The sequence below is a fragment of the Pongo abelii genome, chromosome 12, assembly GCF_028885655.2.
Source record: "Pongo abelii isolate AG06213 chromosome 12, NHGRI_mPonAbe1-v2.0_pri, whole genome shotgun sequence".
Taxonomy (NCBI): Eukaryota; Metazoa; Chordata; class Mammalia; order Primates; family Hominidae; genus Pongo; species Pongo abelii.
Window position 1 is genome coordinate 80,032,826 of NC_071997.2, and position 18,068 is coordinate 80,050,893.

At 35.5% G+C, this 18,068-nt stretch overlaps 1 long non-coding RNA gene across 1 annotated transcript in view; it reads right to left on the reverse strand.

Moving 5' to 3' along the window:
* Nucleotides 1–863: 863 nt before the first annotated feature.
* Nucleotides 864–18,068, reverse strand: part of LOC129057704 (uncharacterized) — a 1,380,833-nt gene continuing 1,363,628 nt past the window's right edge. The window contains exon 11 of the long non-coding RNA XR_008522424.1: nucleotides 864–1,801. This is a non-coding gene — a long non-coding RNA (uncharacterized LOC129057704). The remainder of the gene's footprint in view (nucleotides 1,802–18,068) is intronic.

The window sequence follows — 18,068 nt, forward strand, 5'->3', positions numbered from 1 at the left end:
GAAATTTTAAAATGTCATTTGAGATTCACTTACTCTTTTCCCCAGCCCACTCCTCTAAAAATATTACTTATAAGTAATAAATAAAATTTTAAAATTTGTTTTCACGGTTTTTGACAGCAACTTTCTCAGGATAGCTTGCCTTTTGACTAATAAAAACATAATCCTATATTCGCATAATCCCATCCCTAATTGAACACCTACTTTATACAGAATGAATTGTTCAGGCTAAAGAATAATATCATTGACAGAGAGATCCTTATCTTCATGATCCAAGAAAGGAGAATTCTCTGAGGGCTTGTAAGCATGACAGCAGCTAAGAAAGATTACCAAAGCAATTAATAAGAAAGCAAAGCATTATACAGTGGAAATAAAAAGTAAAATATAAAAATAGAGGTCTTTAATAATAGACTATCTGGGAAGGCTTACTGCAGAGATCAGTTTTGAACCAGACAGTAAAAAATTATCACAGCCTTTTTCAAACAGTTCTCAAAAATTATTTTAAGAAAAAGAATAGTTCAGTCACATTAATTTCAATCATTTTCTAAGCCTATCAAAAGCAAAGGATGAGATTTGTTCATGTGGGTGTAACATTTTATCTACGTCCATGCTATTAACACTAGCTAGTAACTAACTACAAAGCCAACCTCTAATATTTAAATCCAGATTTTAAAATCTTGTCCTATAAGCCAGAGATAGATTTGAGTACTTTTTTGAGTGAAATTTTTATCCATACAACCAACTTTGAATATCTTGGCTGCCTGTATAAAATGAGATTTCAAAAAAGAAACACCTAGGCAATTTTTATGGGAATGCATTAGACCTTAATTCAACTCTATTTCATTTAAAACAGCAGTATAAAAGCTAGTTGATAAATGTTATCACATTACGCCGGGGTAATTTCAATAATGTAGTAAAATTGACATAAAATTTATCGGAGAAAAGAAACATGCACGTTCATCAGTTATAGGGAGACTACATGCAAGTAGTGTTGTATGGTCTTTCACCAGGTAAATTATACGACTTAAGAACAAATATTTTAAGTGAAAAATACATATATAGAGAAACAGATGCAAAAATTCAATTCATGGACATAGTAGAAGTACCAAACGTAAGGGTGGCTCTGAAACATAAAGTATGTTATTTTGAATGGAAAGTTCTAAGAGATTTAACCAAAGATCCAATAGCATACTGAATTAAGGATGATAACTGGGATGCAGTTAGAGGACAAGGAGGCAGGAACTAGCTCCAGAGCCATACAAATAAGATGTTGGTGTTAGTAGGGAGGCAAAGTCTTAAATTGCTAATTCATGTGTCAAATCAATGAGGAGAAAATGCCAGCAGTAAATTTCAAGGTGGGTCGGGGTCATGACTCGGGAATCACGGTAAAAGGTTCACTAATGGACGGCCACTGTTAACATTCTTCTCGTGATGTTTATATGAAGCAGGAAGGAGCCACACAGTTCAAACCATCTCTATGCAGGGGCCCTTTCTCATCATGGCTGCCTATCGTGAGACCAGAGTTTATTGCGATAGCAGTCCTCAGCAGGAAGTCTGTGAATACCGAACAGCGACAGTTATTTCTCCAGATGAAGGAAATATTAAAAATCATTTCTTCTTTTTAGAAGTAACCTTAAAATGAGGATGCTGAAAGAATGCTCAGGCAAATGAGTTATATTTCTTAAAAATCTGTAAAATCCTCTTCCAGCCTTTCTTTCTTTTTGTGGTTCATCCCTTATTCTTGATGATCTTTTTTTTTTTTTAATTTTCAAACTTCTCAGGAGTGAAAATATAGATGGCAATGCTGTGAAACAGAAGACGTTGTTCAATTTTTAGGACTTGGACTTGTTAACATGAAAATAGTAACACAACTTGCTTTTGTTGGGTAAAAGTCATGTGATATTCCATTCACTGGGATATAAATTTACTTTTCTCCCTTATGAAATGGTAGAAATGTTAGTATTAATTTATTTAAGCAGGTATGCCTTGAAAAAATGGTGCTAGGCTACTGCATGAATTTGTATGAAAAGGACAAATAATTGGCCAGTACATTATATGCTGTTTCTCTATCCTGTTCCAGACTTACCATAACATGCTGAAATATGAAACAATAAGGAAAAGGGCAGAAGGAAGGATAGAATATATGGCCTGCATACATCATAAAACATTTCCTTAAAGTAGCAATTTTGCCTGAGAAGAATATGTTAAAATGCAAGTCAACGACATAGAGTATATTTTCCCTTCTCACTCCCTCCTCAAAGGCTGAGATGCCATCATTCAATTCTCACTGTACATTTCTTAGAACTTTTGAACCTGAGTGATCCCGATTTCTACTCTGGACTTCAGGTTTATGAGTTAGCAGAAAGACAACCCCTCTAGCAACAGTTCCAAAGGATATAATTGCAAATATAGCATAAGACCCTCAGCTTTCAAGACTTTTAACATTGTTGTTGTTTTTAGAAAGTAATTGGTTTTGCTTTTGCTTTTTATCCCCCTCCCAATGCTCAATGCAATCTATACTGCCTGGAAGCCAGACTTTAAATGAAGCAGATGCTCCAAGTTAAACTCTGAGCTGATAGTAAAGTTGTTTCCTAGCAACACAAAGTTATGAAAACTTCAAGAGTGCCACTTGCTCAATAGTTTCTCTCATTCAGTTTCATGCACTCAGTGGGTTATTATAACCTACTGAGTACCAAATCAAAATGAACTTGATCCTACATTAAAAGAAATGAAAAACCACTCCATTGATTTTGAACTAATGACCTTTTCAAACGTCAGGCATACAAAATCAAACTTTATATGATAGTTTAAAAGAGTATTTTTCAAAATGAAATTTGAGAAGGATGTTGTAGAATGGTGATAAGGTTAGGCCATAAATCTACCCAAGCAGTTACTTTTTTTTTTTTTGAGATGGAGTCTCGCTGTCGCCCAGGTTGGAGTGCAGTGGCGCGATCTCGGTTCACTGCAGGCTCCGCCCCCCGGGGTTCACGCCATTCTCCCGCCTCAGCATCTCGGGTAACTGGGACTACAGGCGCCAGCCACCTCGCCTGATAATTTTTTGTATTTTTAGTAGAGACGGGGTTTCACCGTGTTAGCCAGGATAGGATGGTCTCGATCTCCTGACCTCGTGATCCGCCCGCCTCAGCCTCCCAAAGTGCTGGGATTACAGGCGTGAGCCACCGCGCCCGGCCGCAGATACATTGCTTTAAAACACCTAGACTTTCTGAAGATCTGGCTAACCTGACCTAGGCAGAGGAAATGGTGTGTAATTAAAATGACTTATAACAGTGGTTCTCAAATATTTTGGTCTCAGAACCCCTTTGGTTTCTTAAAAAATATTAGACTATCATAAAAGTACTGCTATTTATATGAGTTATATATGTCAACATTTCATTAAAATTAAACCTAGAAATTTTTTGTCTTTAGTTGTTTATTTAAAAATAAACACATTATGTCTTAAAATAATTAACATATATTTTAGAAAGAGTTTTATTTTCAAAAATGAAAATAATTTTGTGAGATGAGTGGCAATGTTTTACAGTTTTACAAGTCTCTTTTAATGTCTGGTTGAATAGAAGACAGCTTGATTCTTAAATTTTTTTTTTTTTTGGCCTTTACTTGGTTGTGATATCACACATCACATAGCCTCTAGAAAATTCTACTGTGTTATCTTGAGAAAATGAGAGAAAAAAGGCAATTTTTCCTCTTCCTCTTTCACTTTCTCTTGTGAAATTAATTTGGACCACATTTTGAGAACTGTTGGCAGTAAGCATGTTTCTTCAGTGTGTAACAGGATTAAATGATTTCCTTTCTCATAAGTCATTAACATTAGGCAGTATGGTAAAGTGATTTCGTTTCTGACACTTAAAAGTTAGCTTGCCTGAGTTTGATTCTATTTTGACAGCTTCTAACTCTATAGCCTTGAGTAAGTCACTTTAAGTCTCACTTGTATCATTTATAAAATGGGGCTGATAGTAACACTAGCCCCACAGTACTATAACAGAAGTAGGTAGGAAATAGACAACACAGCAGATTTTTTTCTCGTCAAAGTAACCACCCATGATTATTGACTGTATCTCTGATTTTAAGACTGTTCAAGACTATTGGTTAAGACTAAAACAAATAATAAAACACTCAAATAACCACCACTTCCACTCTACCTCATTCTTAAAAAGAGGAAATAACGTGAACTTGTGATTACCAGATGCTAATACGCATTTTTGTATTGAAAGTTGAAGTTTGATTTACTTCTTAATATCAAGGAAGAAGTACCTGACATCATGTTTGAATTCATTTGTATTTGCTTGTTTCCTAATAAAATATCTTTTAATATCATCTGGTAGAGAGAGGAATGACGACGTGTGACTTTGCTTAAAGACATAGTCAAAGTGAGTATTAATGCAATTTGAAACTAGCACAGAAGTATGCGTTTAGTTTTGATGAATGATTTCTTGTTGGTAGATTTATACTTGCTTCAATCTTTATTCTGGTTCATATAATGGCCAAAAATAAACAATTATTATGGGCTTGAATCATACACTGACACTGGGTAAATTCCAACTACGTCATCACCTGTATATTCTTTTACAGGCACTGCAGGACTGATCACATTTGCAACATGAATATTATCTTTGATTCCATAATTTCAACACACTCAGTACTCAACAGCAATTTATAGCTAGATATGTTGTAAACAGTTTTTCGTTTTACCTTGAGAACTAGCTTAAGAGAGTAAATGAACTGAGATTGCACGAGGTCTTGCAACGAGCCGATAGGGTAATCCTGAACTCTACAATAAATGTCACTTCCCTCAAAGAAGAATAAATAGATGTTCTTGAAAATAGAATCTTTAAAACAGAGCCTTGTATGTTTTTGGACTTTAAACATTGGTAAAATATAAAATGATATTCAAAAATAAGTTTAAAAATGTAGCAACAATCATAGTCCATTCATATTAGGCATTTAAACAATGTGCTACGGCTTGTTATACCAAATCAGTTTTGATAGCCTTTGTTAGATAAATTAGTGGTTAGTGGGAAGTTTGAGAGCTGGGAGATTTAGTGTATTTGGGAGTAATATAAAGAAGTCTTAGGATATCTGGGTACTGTGTTTGAGGGGTAATAGTTTAATTTTGTGCCCCACTATGATGACTTTTTTATGACATTGAAGTGAAGAAGCAGAAAAACAAAAGATCATTGGGCATCATCTCACCTGTCTTTTTCCTGAGGAAAATGAGTTGAAATAAGGTGCTTTTCTTTAGCAAAGCATATTAGATTTAGAAGGCCTGTGTTCAAAATCTAGTACCCAGCTTACAGAACAAGTGTTCTAAAATGCATTTCTGAACTCTCTCAACTTCATATTCCTACGTAATAGGATGACAAGCATAACTACTCTGTAGTCCAATTTCAAGAATTGAAGGGGTTAACATATATAATAGAGTCACCTAGTTCTCAAAAGAAACAATTCCTTCCCACTTTCCTTTCCTTGCTTTTATTTTTTTTCACCTTCTTTACTGAAGATTATATCTTTTACCTATTCTTGGTGTCTGTCCTTTACTACAGATACCAGTAGCAATCATCTTTCATACACCCACTTTCTTTTGCATTTAAAAAATAAAATGTTGAAGCGGAAACTTGTTGAATTAAGCTATAATTTTATTAGTACGTGTGTGTACGTGTGTGTGTGTGTGTGTGTGTTTTAAACTCATTGCTGAACTGTTTTGGTTAAGTTAAAGTAAGTGCAAAATGTTTTCAGATATCAACAATAGAATTATTACCATTTGAGGAATAAGGTATTATCCCAAGATGACATATCCAAGACCTCAGATAAGAACACTGAGACATTACATTAGCTTCTTTAAGGTCACATAGCTAAGTGTCAAAGTAAGATTCAAAATGAATTCATTTGGTTTCAGTCTGGGCAATTAACCATGCTTTTGGTTAGATATAAGCATATTTTGCTTGTGCTTTAATAGCTGTCTCCGAAAGATCAGAAAAACTAAAATATATTTGACATGCTCTTCATTTTACTGTGGAGAATACGTGATCAAGAACTGGTCTCAGTTTAATAAAGGTCATACAATAAACCACATTTTGGGACATGTACTAATGTCTCATAGGTATAGCTGTGCTATGGTAAGATTTGAGTTTTCACTAACAGGACTAATCATCCGTGATGTCAACCCATCCTAGGAAGAACTGCAGAATCAGGGACTCAAATCAGGAAGTTGAAAGATGTGCCACGGACTAAGCCCACAAAGGAAGGCCTTCTCTCTGGGCTTTCCTCTCTGTGATTTCCTTTTTCTGGAACTTGGCCGGTAACTCTCTAGATGTGGTGGAAACATGTCACAGCCTAATGGAATCAAGCTAAAAGCTCTGAAGAAATGGAACTGAAGCAGAATATTTTCCCAACCCCTTCATGGGATTCGTGACAGGTGTGCCTCATTTACCCAGCCTGCAGTTTTCAATTCCTAGTAAGAGGGAGCATGCAAGCACATAAGGTGGGAACTGGAGTGCACAAACCCTGGAACCAGCTGGCTGCTTCAGCACTGGCAGGAGTGAACTCCACTCACTTAGACCTGCAGCAGTCCACTCCTTGTGGGATGGAGTGCATGGTTGAGCAGGTGCAGGAGTCAGGGTGAGTGCTTTTGGGTGCTGGCAGGAGCAAACTCTGTGCAGACCTCATGGCAGCATCTGGGGAGATGCCTGCGACCCCTGAAGCCTCACATGGAGAATGTTACAGTGCTCTTTTAGCTCTGCCATCTGCAGATGGCTTAAGTGTTAACAGCTCAGTGGGCCTTCTGACTTTTCATATGAGGCGGCTGCCCTCTGCCAGTGAGGGTAAAAGGCCAGTGTGACAGCCTTTAGTGTTCACACTCATGGCACCCAAACTCTTGTCTGGCATCCAGGAGAAATAAGGTTGCACAGATAAATTAAAAGATGGTAAATGCAGGGGATTTTATTGCCAGTGAAAGTGGTTTTTAGTGGAAGAGGAGCTGAAAAAGGGATAGGGTGGGAAAGGTAATTTTCCCCTGAAGTCCGGCCATCTCCAGCTGGATTCTTCTCCAAAGTTAGCCATCAAGCTGTTCCTCTAAAGTCAAGCTGGTTCTCTCCGATGTCGAGCCATAGTCTCTGATGTCCAGCTTTCTCCTCTTTGCTTGCTGAGTCTGGAGTATTTATGGGCACAGGATGGGGGTGTGAGGCAGGCCACAGGTGGTTTTTGAAAAGGCAGCATTCAAGTGGGAAAACAAGGATGTAAATTATCACTTTGGGCCACAGTCTTAGGCTTTTCAGCTTGAGGGTAGGGCTTCACCAGGGACCCACCACTGTCTGCCTAGAATTTCTCTGCCTCCTCTCCCCATCAAAACCTGGAGTTATCAGGCAGGCATACTTCAGAAAACTTCACAAAGATATTTTATAGTTTGTGAGTTTTGAGAGCAGATTTGGAGATAAAAATGAGGCATAAGTTATTCTCTGTGTTGTAATACCCTTCCTTTGTACAAAGTAAGCATCCTCAATTATAAGTTAATCATAGCCCACACCTTAACATATTGTGAGTACAAGCAATATTAAAGGGAAATTTAAACTAAGAGTCTACACATTCAATGAATCTATAAAATTTCAGTACATGAGCAAGTTAGGAGGATGAATAGAATGCAAATATTATCAAGAGGCAGGAAAGATTTCCACTTTGGGCCATGATGCACTAAGAAAGACTGGATTTGTATTTCCAACTCAGATAACTAGAAAACTGAACAAAATATAACAAAATACAGCTTTGAGGCATTAAGCCATGCAGGATTATGATATCTGAGAGAATGATAATATTCTCCAGAAACTGCCTAGGGAAAAGATTTTCAACCTTGTACACTGTTGACATTTTGGGCTGGATAATTCTTTGTTGTAGGGAGCTGTCCTGTACATTGTACAAAGTTTAGCAGCATCCTTGGCTTTGGTGCTAATGTAGTAGCACTACCCTAGTTGTAACAACCTAAATTGTTATCAGACATTGCAAATGTCAACTATGGAACAAAATCATTTCAGTTTGAAAACCATTGGCCTAGAAGTAGTCCCTGTGCTGCGGCATAAAGAAGGAAAATCCAAGCAGAACCAAGCCATCATGCAGATTTAGGAAGACGGAGATTAAAGGTTAAAGAGGTCTGAGTGGCTAGAATTTATAAAACAGACTACCAGTGAAAGGGGAGCTGAGAGAGAGAGAAAGAAAGAGCAAGCTTTAGAATCTACCTAGGGACATCCTCAATCTAATCTGCACCTATGTGAGAGGAAACCACATGAGCAGAGAAAGAACCCCTGGAAATTAGAAAGTGCAACCATTCACAGAGTCTACACACAGCTGGGAATAGCAATTCCTCCCATCAGCCAGAGTTGAAGACTTTTAAGACATGGAGAAATCTCAGAAGGGTGACACCCCAGTAGAAGGTCTAAATTAGCCCTCAATTAAAAGTTGGTCAAGACACACTCCAAAAAACTTAAAAGCAAGCATTTAACTGTTTCCAAGAACTTAATTGTTCACCAGAACAAGTTACAACACGATTTAAAGAAATACATCAAAATTCAGCATTCAACAACATAATATTCACAATGTTAGGTATCTAATCAATGAAGCTGGAAAATCTGCCTCATAATCACGAGAAAATATAATCAATAGTGACATTCATAAATAAGAGAGATGACAGAATTGGCAGTGAAGGACATTTAAAAATATGAAAAGAATTATAAATATGTGCCTTATGCTTATATGTGCCCAATGAAAAAATATGTGACAATGATAAAGAGAGAAATAAGAAATATAAAGCATTACCAAATAAAAATCTATAAAGGAAAAAACTAAAATAAAAAGTACACTGTAGAGAATTAACAGCAGATTAGACATTGCAGAAGAAGAGATGATTAAAAATGAAGTCATCGGAAGGAAATGAGAACAGAGATCTAAAAAAACACAAACAAAAAAAAGAAGACAGGAAAATAAAAAGAGCCACAGTGATAATTGTATTCTAACAAGTGTAATTAGATCCAGAAGGAGGAAGGCGGAAGGCTAAGGATGGGAGGGGAAGGAAAGGGTAGTATCTGCAGTAAGAATAGAGAATTTTAAATATGATGAAAACTGCAAATCAACACATCCAAGAAGTTAAGCAAACCCCAGTCAGAGTAAACACACAAAAAACAATAATATGGCACATCAAAATCAAATTGGTAAAACCAGTAATGCAGAGAAAAATCTTAAAATCTGCTAGAGAGGGCAGAAAAAATGACCTATTATGTACAAAGGAACAAACATAAAAGTGACAAAGCATTCTTGGCAAAATGTATGCAAGCAAGAAGAATATATAGTAACATCTTTAAAGTACTGTGAGGAAAAAAAATCCAAAACTGTCAATCTGGTTGTTCTCTGCTTGGCAAAAAGATTTTTCAAAAATTAAGTGAAAGAAAAATTATTTAGACAAATAACAATTGAGCTATTTCATCATTCACAGATTGGAACTACAAAAAATATTAAAGAATGTTCTTCAGGCAGAGAACAAATAATATAAGATAGAAATTTAAATTTAGAAAGATGAATGACAAATGCCATTCAATTATAATCATAAAGAAAGTGTAAAAGTTTTTTATTCTCATATTTAAATCTCTTTTAAAACAATTATGTGAACAAAAATACAAATATGTATATTATATAGAAATTAAAATAATAACATCAATAGCACATGAGGAGAGAAACAGACTTAAAATCTTGTTATCTTCTTTCAAGATATATACAAAGTAGCATTATATTTGAAAATAAACTGTGATAAGTTAAAGATGTATATTGTGAACCCTGGAAGATCTACTGAAAATTTAAACTAAGAGATGAGGAAGAAGCCAATATTGAAGAGAAAGTGGAATTATAAAAAGTTTTCATTTAACTCAAAAGAAGACAGGAGAAAAGGAATGAGAAAAATGGAACAAATAGAAAAACTACAAGTTGGCAGATTCAAAACCAACCATATTGTTAGTTATATCCAATCTAATTGGAATAATCTAAAAGCACAATCTATTGACAGAGATCAAGCTGACTAAAACGATCTAACTATATGTGTTATATAAGAAATGAATTTTAAATATTAATATACCAATAGGCTAAAAGTAGAAGATTTTAAAAGATATTATGAAAACACTAAGCAAAGGAAGCTGAATTGAATAAATTAATATCACACAAAGTAGGTTTCAAGCTAGGAATATCACCAGGGAAAAGAGAAACATTTTATAATGATAGAGAGGTCAATTCAACAGGAGGATATGCTTGAGGCCAGGAGTTTAAGACCAGCCTTGGCAACATAGTGAGACCTCTATTTGGGAGGCTGAAGTGAGAGGATGACTTGAGTCTGACAGGGCGAGGCTATAGTGAGCTCAGCTCTGATTGTACTACTGCACTCCAGCCTGGGTGACAGAGCAAGACGTTGTCTCAAAAAAAAGAGAAAAGAAAAAAAAAAAAGGATATAAGGATATAACAATCCTAAGTGTACAAGCACCTAATAAAAAAGCTTCAAAATGCATGGGGGAAAATACAATTGAAATGCAAAATTTACAAATATACAAATATGATTGAGATAGTTAAAATTTTTTTCTTAGCTGACTGAGTAGTCAAAAGAATAGAAAACATTTATCAACTTAATTTTCTCATGAACAAAAAAATTAACAAAATAATAGGAAATTAAATCTAGAAATATAGAAATGGTATAAAACAACATGAATGAGTATAGTTACTATTTGAAAATCAATGTATTTCATATTAACAGACAAAAAAAAATATGATTACCCCAATACATTCAGAATGCAGGAGAAACATTTTGCAAAACTAAAAAAAAAAAAAAAAAAAACAAGAAAACCCAACAACAACTAAAACCTTTCAGCAAACTAGGACTGGAGACAACTCTCTCAATATAATAAAGTATATAGTTGAAAAAAACCCTACATCACACTCAATGACAAAAGGTTGTAGTTAATTCCCAAGTTTAAGGCAAAGATATTGCTCTCACTACTTATATTCATTATTTTAATGTAGTCCTAGACAGTTTAATAAGGAAAAAAAGAAGGAAAGGAAGGAAAAAAGAGAGAATGTTAAAGGATAATTACCAGTAGAAATGGCAGAGTCAGAGACTCCAAAAATCTGCCCCTCTGTAAAATCAATAAAAATTATGGCAAAAATTGCCAATATCAACTTTTTCAGAACTTTGAAAATTAAATAAAGCATGCAACAATCTGAGGAGTATTTATTCAAGAAAAATGACTATCTCAGTAAGAGTTACAAGCTTTGTGGTGTTTAAACTCATTGAAGTCACACTCCCCTCTCCCAGGTATGTGGTAACCCTAAAAGCCCAAAACTCACTATCACAGTATTCATGAAGAATAGTAGCTTACCAGCTACTCACTGGTGGAGAGAGAATGGGCTTGGAACTCATGTTAAACCTTATCCACAGAAAATTGACATTATCTGACCCCTCTGCAGTTATCTGAAAACCTTCTCTCACAGGCCTTGTATGTATTTGACCTTAGTCAGAGCTGACTTGATTTGGATCATTGAGAAAATAATTTTTATGGACATTAGTTAACTTTAAAAAGTTTAATAATATGGCAGCTTACAAGAGGTGTTGATAACGGTTGGAGCAAACAAGAAGCTGACTAAAGCTGGGGAAGGAAATGTCCAAAGAAAACTTTGAAAAGCCCTAACGTGTTACTGAGAAGCCAAAAGACCAAGCATCTACAGGGTTGTATGGATGACCAGGAAAGACCTGAAAGAGCCCAAAGTCCTTCCTTCCAATTGATGTTGCAATTCTGTAAAATCAGGAAAGGAAGATTAAGGCAGAGTTTTAATCTGCCTGTTTAAGCTTGAAAATCATGAGGATAAACATAATTTTAGCAGTATACCATGTTATGGATCAGAATACTTAATATATTTTGTATGTCAGTGTTATTCTAAGTGATCTATAAATCTAACACAACTCCAATCAACACTCTAGCCATCTTTGCTGATAAAACTGATAACCTGCCTTTAAAATTTATAGGCAAAAGATTTACAGTACATGACACAATTTTATGTTTCATAATCTTTGCTATTTTCAGACTCCCTTTATTTATTGCCACATAAACTTCAAGGTTATTTTAAACAATTAAAAAAACTGACCCTGATTAGCAATCTCATGTAAAATCTCATTTAAATTTATATATTAATTTTAAGAGCACTTTCTTTCCTCATCAAAACATTTATTCAGATATTGTTTTAAGTGCACCTAATGATTTCTATTAATTCATAAACATCATTCAATTTTTAAATTAAATTTATTCATATGTATTGCCTAATTTTCCCCTTATTAAAATGAAATTTTTTTGTATTTCCAATTATACCTAAAATGATGTCTTTAGAAGAAACCAAGTCTCTTATGTTAGTGTTTCTTAGAATAAATGTAATAATATTGCTAGGTGTTTATTTGGTGTTAGTAATCTATAATTTGCATAATATTGGAAAGGGAGAAAATCTTTAGTTTCAGTATTAGGAATGACTTAATGAAATTGTTGAAAATATTGCACATGTCTTGTGATTTAAATGACTACCATCCCCAAGCTTGCTTAAACATAATTAAAATGATACTATGGTGTATCTGCCAGAAGTCTACTTTAAGGAATAAGGAGCCTCTTAGGAAATGACTCAGCCTGAAAGAAGAGAGAATGCTGGCACAGAAGTTTTTCTTTTTCATTTGTTTTAACAACAAAATGGAATAAAAATGAGTTCAGCCTGTGTAGATTTTATTCGGCTTATCCAAAAGTTCGACCACTGAAAAACTCTACCCTCATCTCTCCACTGAGTTCTATGATGAAAAGACAGAACAATAACAATAACAAAATATTTATAAATGTTAATTAAAAGATTATAATCTATTTGCCATGAGACAATGAAGTAGCAATAATTTCAAAAATTTTGCAAATATAGAAAATTTTCTAGTGGTGTTGAATGTAATGAGAAACAGTGACCTTGGTGTTGATGCTAGCAACCTTGATGTCAGAGGGCTTCTCTTCCTAATAATAGTCCAACTCTTCTTCTTCTATCTCACACTGCCATTATCACTACTTTCACCAGTAATGCATTATTGTTATCAGATATTCATTACAGAGCTGAATCAGCTAATGAAAATTAGTTGGTTATTTGCAGTTATTATTGCTTTTTACTTTAAAATCTATTGATAGTAAGCAATTTTATTTCAGAAAACATTTTGAAAAATGTTTATAATGACTTATGTAAATACACTCATGATTTTCCTTCTTGTAATTCTTTTATTTTCCTAGTGAATTCCTCAACCATTTGTACATTTATTATGAAATTTTGGGGGAACCTAATAATTGAGTTTGGGACTTTCTCATTTATCTCTATTCCTTACGGTTAAGAAGGCAACAGCTGTGAATAAATGGCTTCTCATACTAACGTTTAATTTATAATTTATTTTCAATGTATTAACATACAACTCAAGTCTCAGTTCCTTATAAAGGCAAAGGTTTATTTGTTGGTTGTATTCCATGTCGACCATAGTTTTGTTGGAGACTGTGTTTATTAGAGTCACTCAAGAGAACCAGTGACCTCATCTTGACATGTACCTCCATAATCAACTACAGTAAGTGGTAAGAGAATGTGTTCTCACACTGGCTCTTAGAACTTTCGCCTGAAAGTGACACATATTTCTACTGCTTACATTTTGTTAGCCAACTGTCTCCCAAACACATGTAACTTCAGGTGTTGAGAAGGCACAATATTACTATGCCTAGAAAAACTGTAGTGTTTGTGGACAGCCTGAATGGCTACTATGTCATATCTCTGGCATATTCAACTATCCTCCAAAAAGTAAGTAAAAAATAATTTTTCAACTGTAAAAACATATGTAAAACTGTTCCTTAAAAGTACAAGTGCTCACTTCATGCCTATTTACACAATTTTTACAAATATTCTAATTTGGGGGCTATCTGATTATCAAATCAAATGTAAAACAAAGAAAAAATATCTAAAGTGAGATAAATGCCTAAGGAAACAATTTAACAGAAGCAGAAATAACTAGATGAATAAAAAAAGAAATCTAACATAGTATAAATTAGCATACAAAAATTATTCGTAATTCATTGGCCTCTGAGTGTATCATTTGTTTAGATCATGTAGAGAAATGTGGACCTAACTCATCAAGAAGTGATTAATTGATGAGTTTAGGAATTGAAATGGTTGGCTGTTTCTCCACCCAAAATCTTGTCTTGAATTTGGTTTCCATAATCCCTGTGTATCATGGGAGAGAACCAGTGGGAGGTGATAGAATCATGGGGGCAGTTGCCTCCATGCTGCTGCTCTCATGGTAGTGACTGAGTTCTCACAAGATCTAATGGTTTTATAATGGGCTTTCCCCCTTTTTCTTGGGAGTCCTTCATGGTTGCTTCCCCTTCTGTCATGATTGTAAGTTTCCTGAGGCCTCCCCAGTAATCTGAATGGTGAGTCAATTAGACCTCTTTTCTTTGTAAATTGCCCAGTCTCAGGTATGTCTCTATTAGCAGCATGAGAGTGGACTAATTCAGTAAGTTGGTTCTGTAGAGAGTGGGGTGCTGCTGTAAAGACACCCAAAAATGTGGAAGTGACTTTGGAACTGGTTAACAGGCAGAGGCTGGAACAGTTTGGAGGGCTCAGAAGAAGACAGGAAAATGTAGGAAAATTTGGAACTTCCTAGAGACTTAGAAGGCTTATAGAACAGGAAGATGTAGGAAAGTTTGGAACTTTCTGGAGACTTGTTGAATGGCTTTGAGCAAAATGCTGATAGTGATATGAACAATAAAGTTCAGATGGAGATGAGGAACTTTGTGGGAACAGGAGTAAAGGTTACTCTTGCTATGCAAAGGGACTGAGGGCATTTTGTCCCTGCCCTAGAGATCCATGGAACTTTGAACTTGAGAAAGAGCATTTATGCTATCTGGTGGAAGAAATTTCTAAGCGGCAAAGTTTTCAGGAGGACCATGGGGTCCTCATGGAAAACCTCTGCTAGGGCAGTATGGAGGGGAAATGTGGGGTCAGAGCCCCCACACAGAATCCCCATTGGGGCACTGCCTAGTGGAGCTGTGAGAAGAGGGCCACCATCCTCCAGACCCCAGAATGGTAGATACACTGACAGCTTGCACTGTGTGCCTGAAAAAGCCACAGACACTCAGCACCAGCCCTTGAAAGCAGCTGGGAGGGGGACTGTAGTACCCTGCAAAGCTACAGGGGAGGAGCTTCCTAAGGCCATGGGAGCGCACCTCTTTCTTTCATCAGCATGCCCTGGATGTGAGACATGGAGTCAAAGAAGGTCATTTGGAACTTTAAGGTTTAATGACTGCCCTATTGCATATCAGACTTGCGTGAAGCCTGTAGCCCCTTTGTTTTGACCGTATTACATATCAGATTTGCGTGGGGCCTATAGCTGCTTTGTTTTGACCAATTTCTCCCATTTGGTATGAGTGTATTTACCCAATGTCTATACCTCCATTTATCGAGGAAGTAACTAATTTGATTTTGATTTTACGGGCTCATAGGTAGAAGGGACTTGCCTTGTCCCAGATGAGACTTTGGATTTGCATTTTTGAGTTAATGCTGGAATGAGTTAAGACTTCAGGGGACTGTTGGAAGGGCATGATTGTGTTTTGAAATGTGAGGACATGATGTTTGGGAGGGGCAAGGGGCAGAACGATATGGTCTGGCTGTGTCCTCACCCATAACTCATCTTGAATTGTGGTTCCTATAATTCCACATGTCATGAGACGGACATGGTGGGAGGTAATTGAATAATTGAGGGAGTTACCCTCATGCTGCTGTTCTCATGATAGTGAGTGAGTTCTCACAAGATCTGATGGTTTTATAAGGGGCTTTTCCCCTTTGCTTGGCACTTCTTTTGGCTGCTGCCATGTGAAGAAGAATGTTTTTGCTCTGCCTTCCGCCATGATTGTAAGTTTCCTGAGGCCTCCAACCATGCTGAACTTTGTCAATTAAATCTCTTTCTTTTATAAATTACCCAGGCTCTGGTATGTCCTTATTAGCAGCCTGAGAATGGAATACAGGAATACAGAAATACACATACTTTTGGAAAAACTCCTGAACAATGACATTTAATTTCAGAAATTTCTGCCCTTGCACCACTCCCCAACCACATACATATATATATAACTGATATATAATAATCTGAGATTTATTTACTAGATACGGTACAATATATTTATCTGAGATTTCTTTACTAAAAGAGTTCACTTCTAATAAGTTTAATAAAAAGTTGCTGTTTGTATGGTGATGTAATGCCTAAGAACCAAGTAGTACCATTGAATAATCCATTAATAGTATAGCCATTAGTCATTATAAATAAGTCCTTCTTAGACACATTGACTCCTACAAATTTCCATGAAGAAAATGAACATTAATAAATATTCCTGGAGGGTTCCTGATAAGTTTTCTTTAAAATATGTTTTACATAATCATAAAAGACAGGAAAACAAATTTTCCTTTATTTCAATGTATTTTAAAGATTTCATATACATACATTAACCACATCACAAAAAAGGAAATTAAAATGCTATCTTTTAATTTAAAATGTATTTTTACATGACCAAAGAAAGACAAAAGAGGAAACACTTTTGATTTGGCATTTTAAGTATGTCAACGAGAGTGCTGCCTTCATAGAAGGTAAAATAAAAGGAATAACAGCACAGAGATTTGTACACCACTGCTCCTGTTCCAACTTCCAGAGAGACCATTCAGCCTTCAGCAACTGAATAATCAGTTCACTGTTGAATGGGTTCACAAAGAATCTCAAAATTGTAAGATACATTTAGCTTCATGAAAAGGCTATGTTGATTTCCTTGTGATTTCAGAATTTCTTGGTAACAGGAAATCACAAGGGAGTATATTTAGGAAAGATGTCCTCAGGTTTGCACAAAGAGACTTTAGCAAACAAAACAGAAACATATGGACAGCATCCTCAGTGCCAAGTGTCATAGGGATTTTGCAGATCATCACTTTGTCACACACACACACACACACACACACACACATATACACAAAAGAAGTTCTCTCAGCATGAGACTTACTTTATTAAATGCTGGTAACTGTCTTGGTAAAAGAGAAAAAAGAACCATAGATATTGTAAATTTGCAGAAAGCATGATAAACAAGCAAAGGAATAGTCAAATTGATGCATTTTTCATAACCATGTTTTTTGTACTTTCCACCATTAGTCATTACTTTGATTATCCAAATTATCTAGAGATACACATGCACATATTTTCTGAGGTTTGAGAGAAAATTATATTGTTTGATTTATATAGGTCAGGCTAAGAAAAACTTTGCGTGATCAAAACCGACATTTCAGAGTAGACAGACAACAGCAAATAATGTATTTGTATGCATAGTCTGTGTAGAATCTTCAAGGTGTGACAGCATTTTCTAATTTCGTAGCAACATCCTGGAAAATTCTACAAAAGAGAACTTCATAATTCTTTTCAGGGGAATGATAAAAGACAGGCAAAGAAGTATAACTTTTTAAGAAATAGGAAAACATAATTTGTTTCATAAAACACCCACGTCATCTCCCAACATTGGGCTGAAGAGAGTGGCTGGTAAAATTACAACTCCAAGTCATTAACCCCTAAAAGGAAACTTCAAGTGGATCTTGCTGAATGATATGTGGTGTTCCTCCCAAATGCCCAAACATGATTCACTCACTATGCCCAAGTCAGAGTATTTTGAATTGCCCATAGAAGATGCAATGGATTCAGAATTACTAGATAGTTCTCAGGCTGTGCATCTATAAAATGAGGTGAAAATCAAATGTGAACTATCATAGCTTTAATGTGACTCAGTAACTATAGTTTTCTCCAACTTCAGATTGCAGGGAAAGATGCCAGAGGATTTGGGGATTAAATCAAGAGTATGAACTACTCATAAAGAACATAGTGGGAGTCTCATTTTTAAATAAAACAATGGTGGTATTAACTGATGACTCTTAAAAATATGAAAGAAAAAGATATACATGTG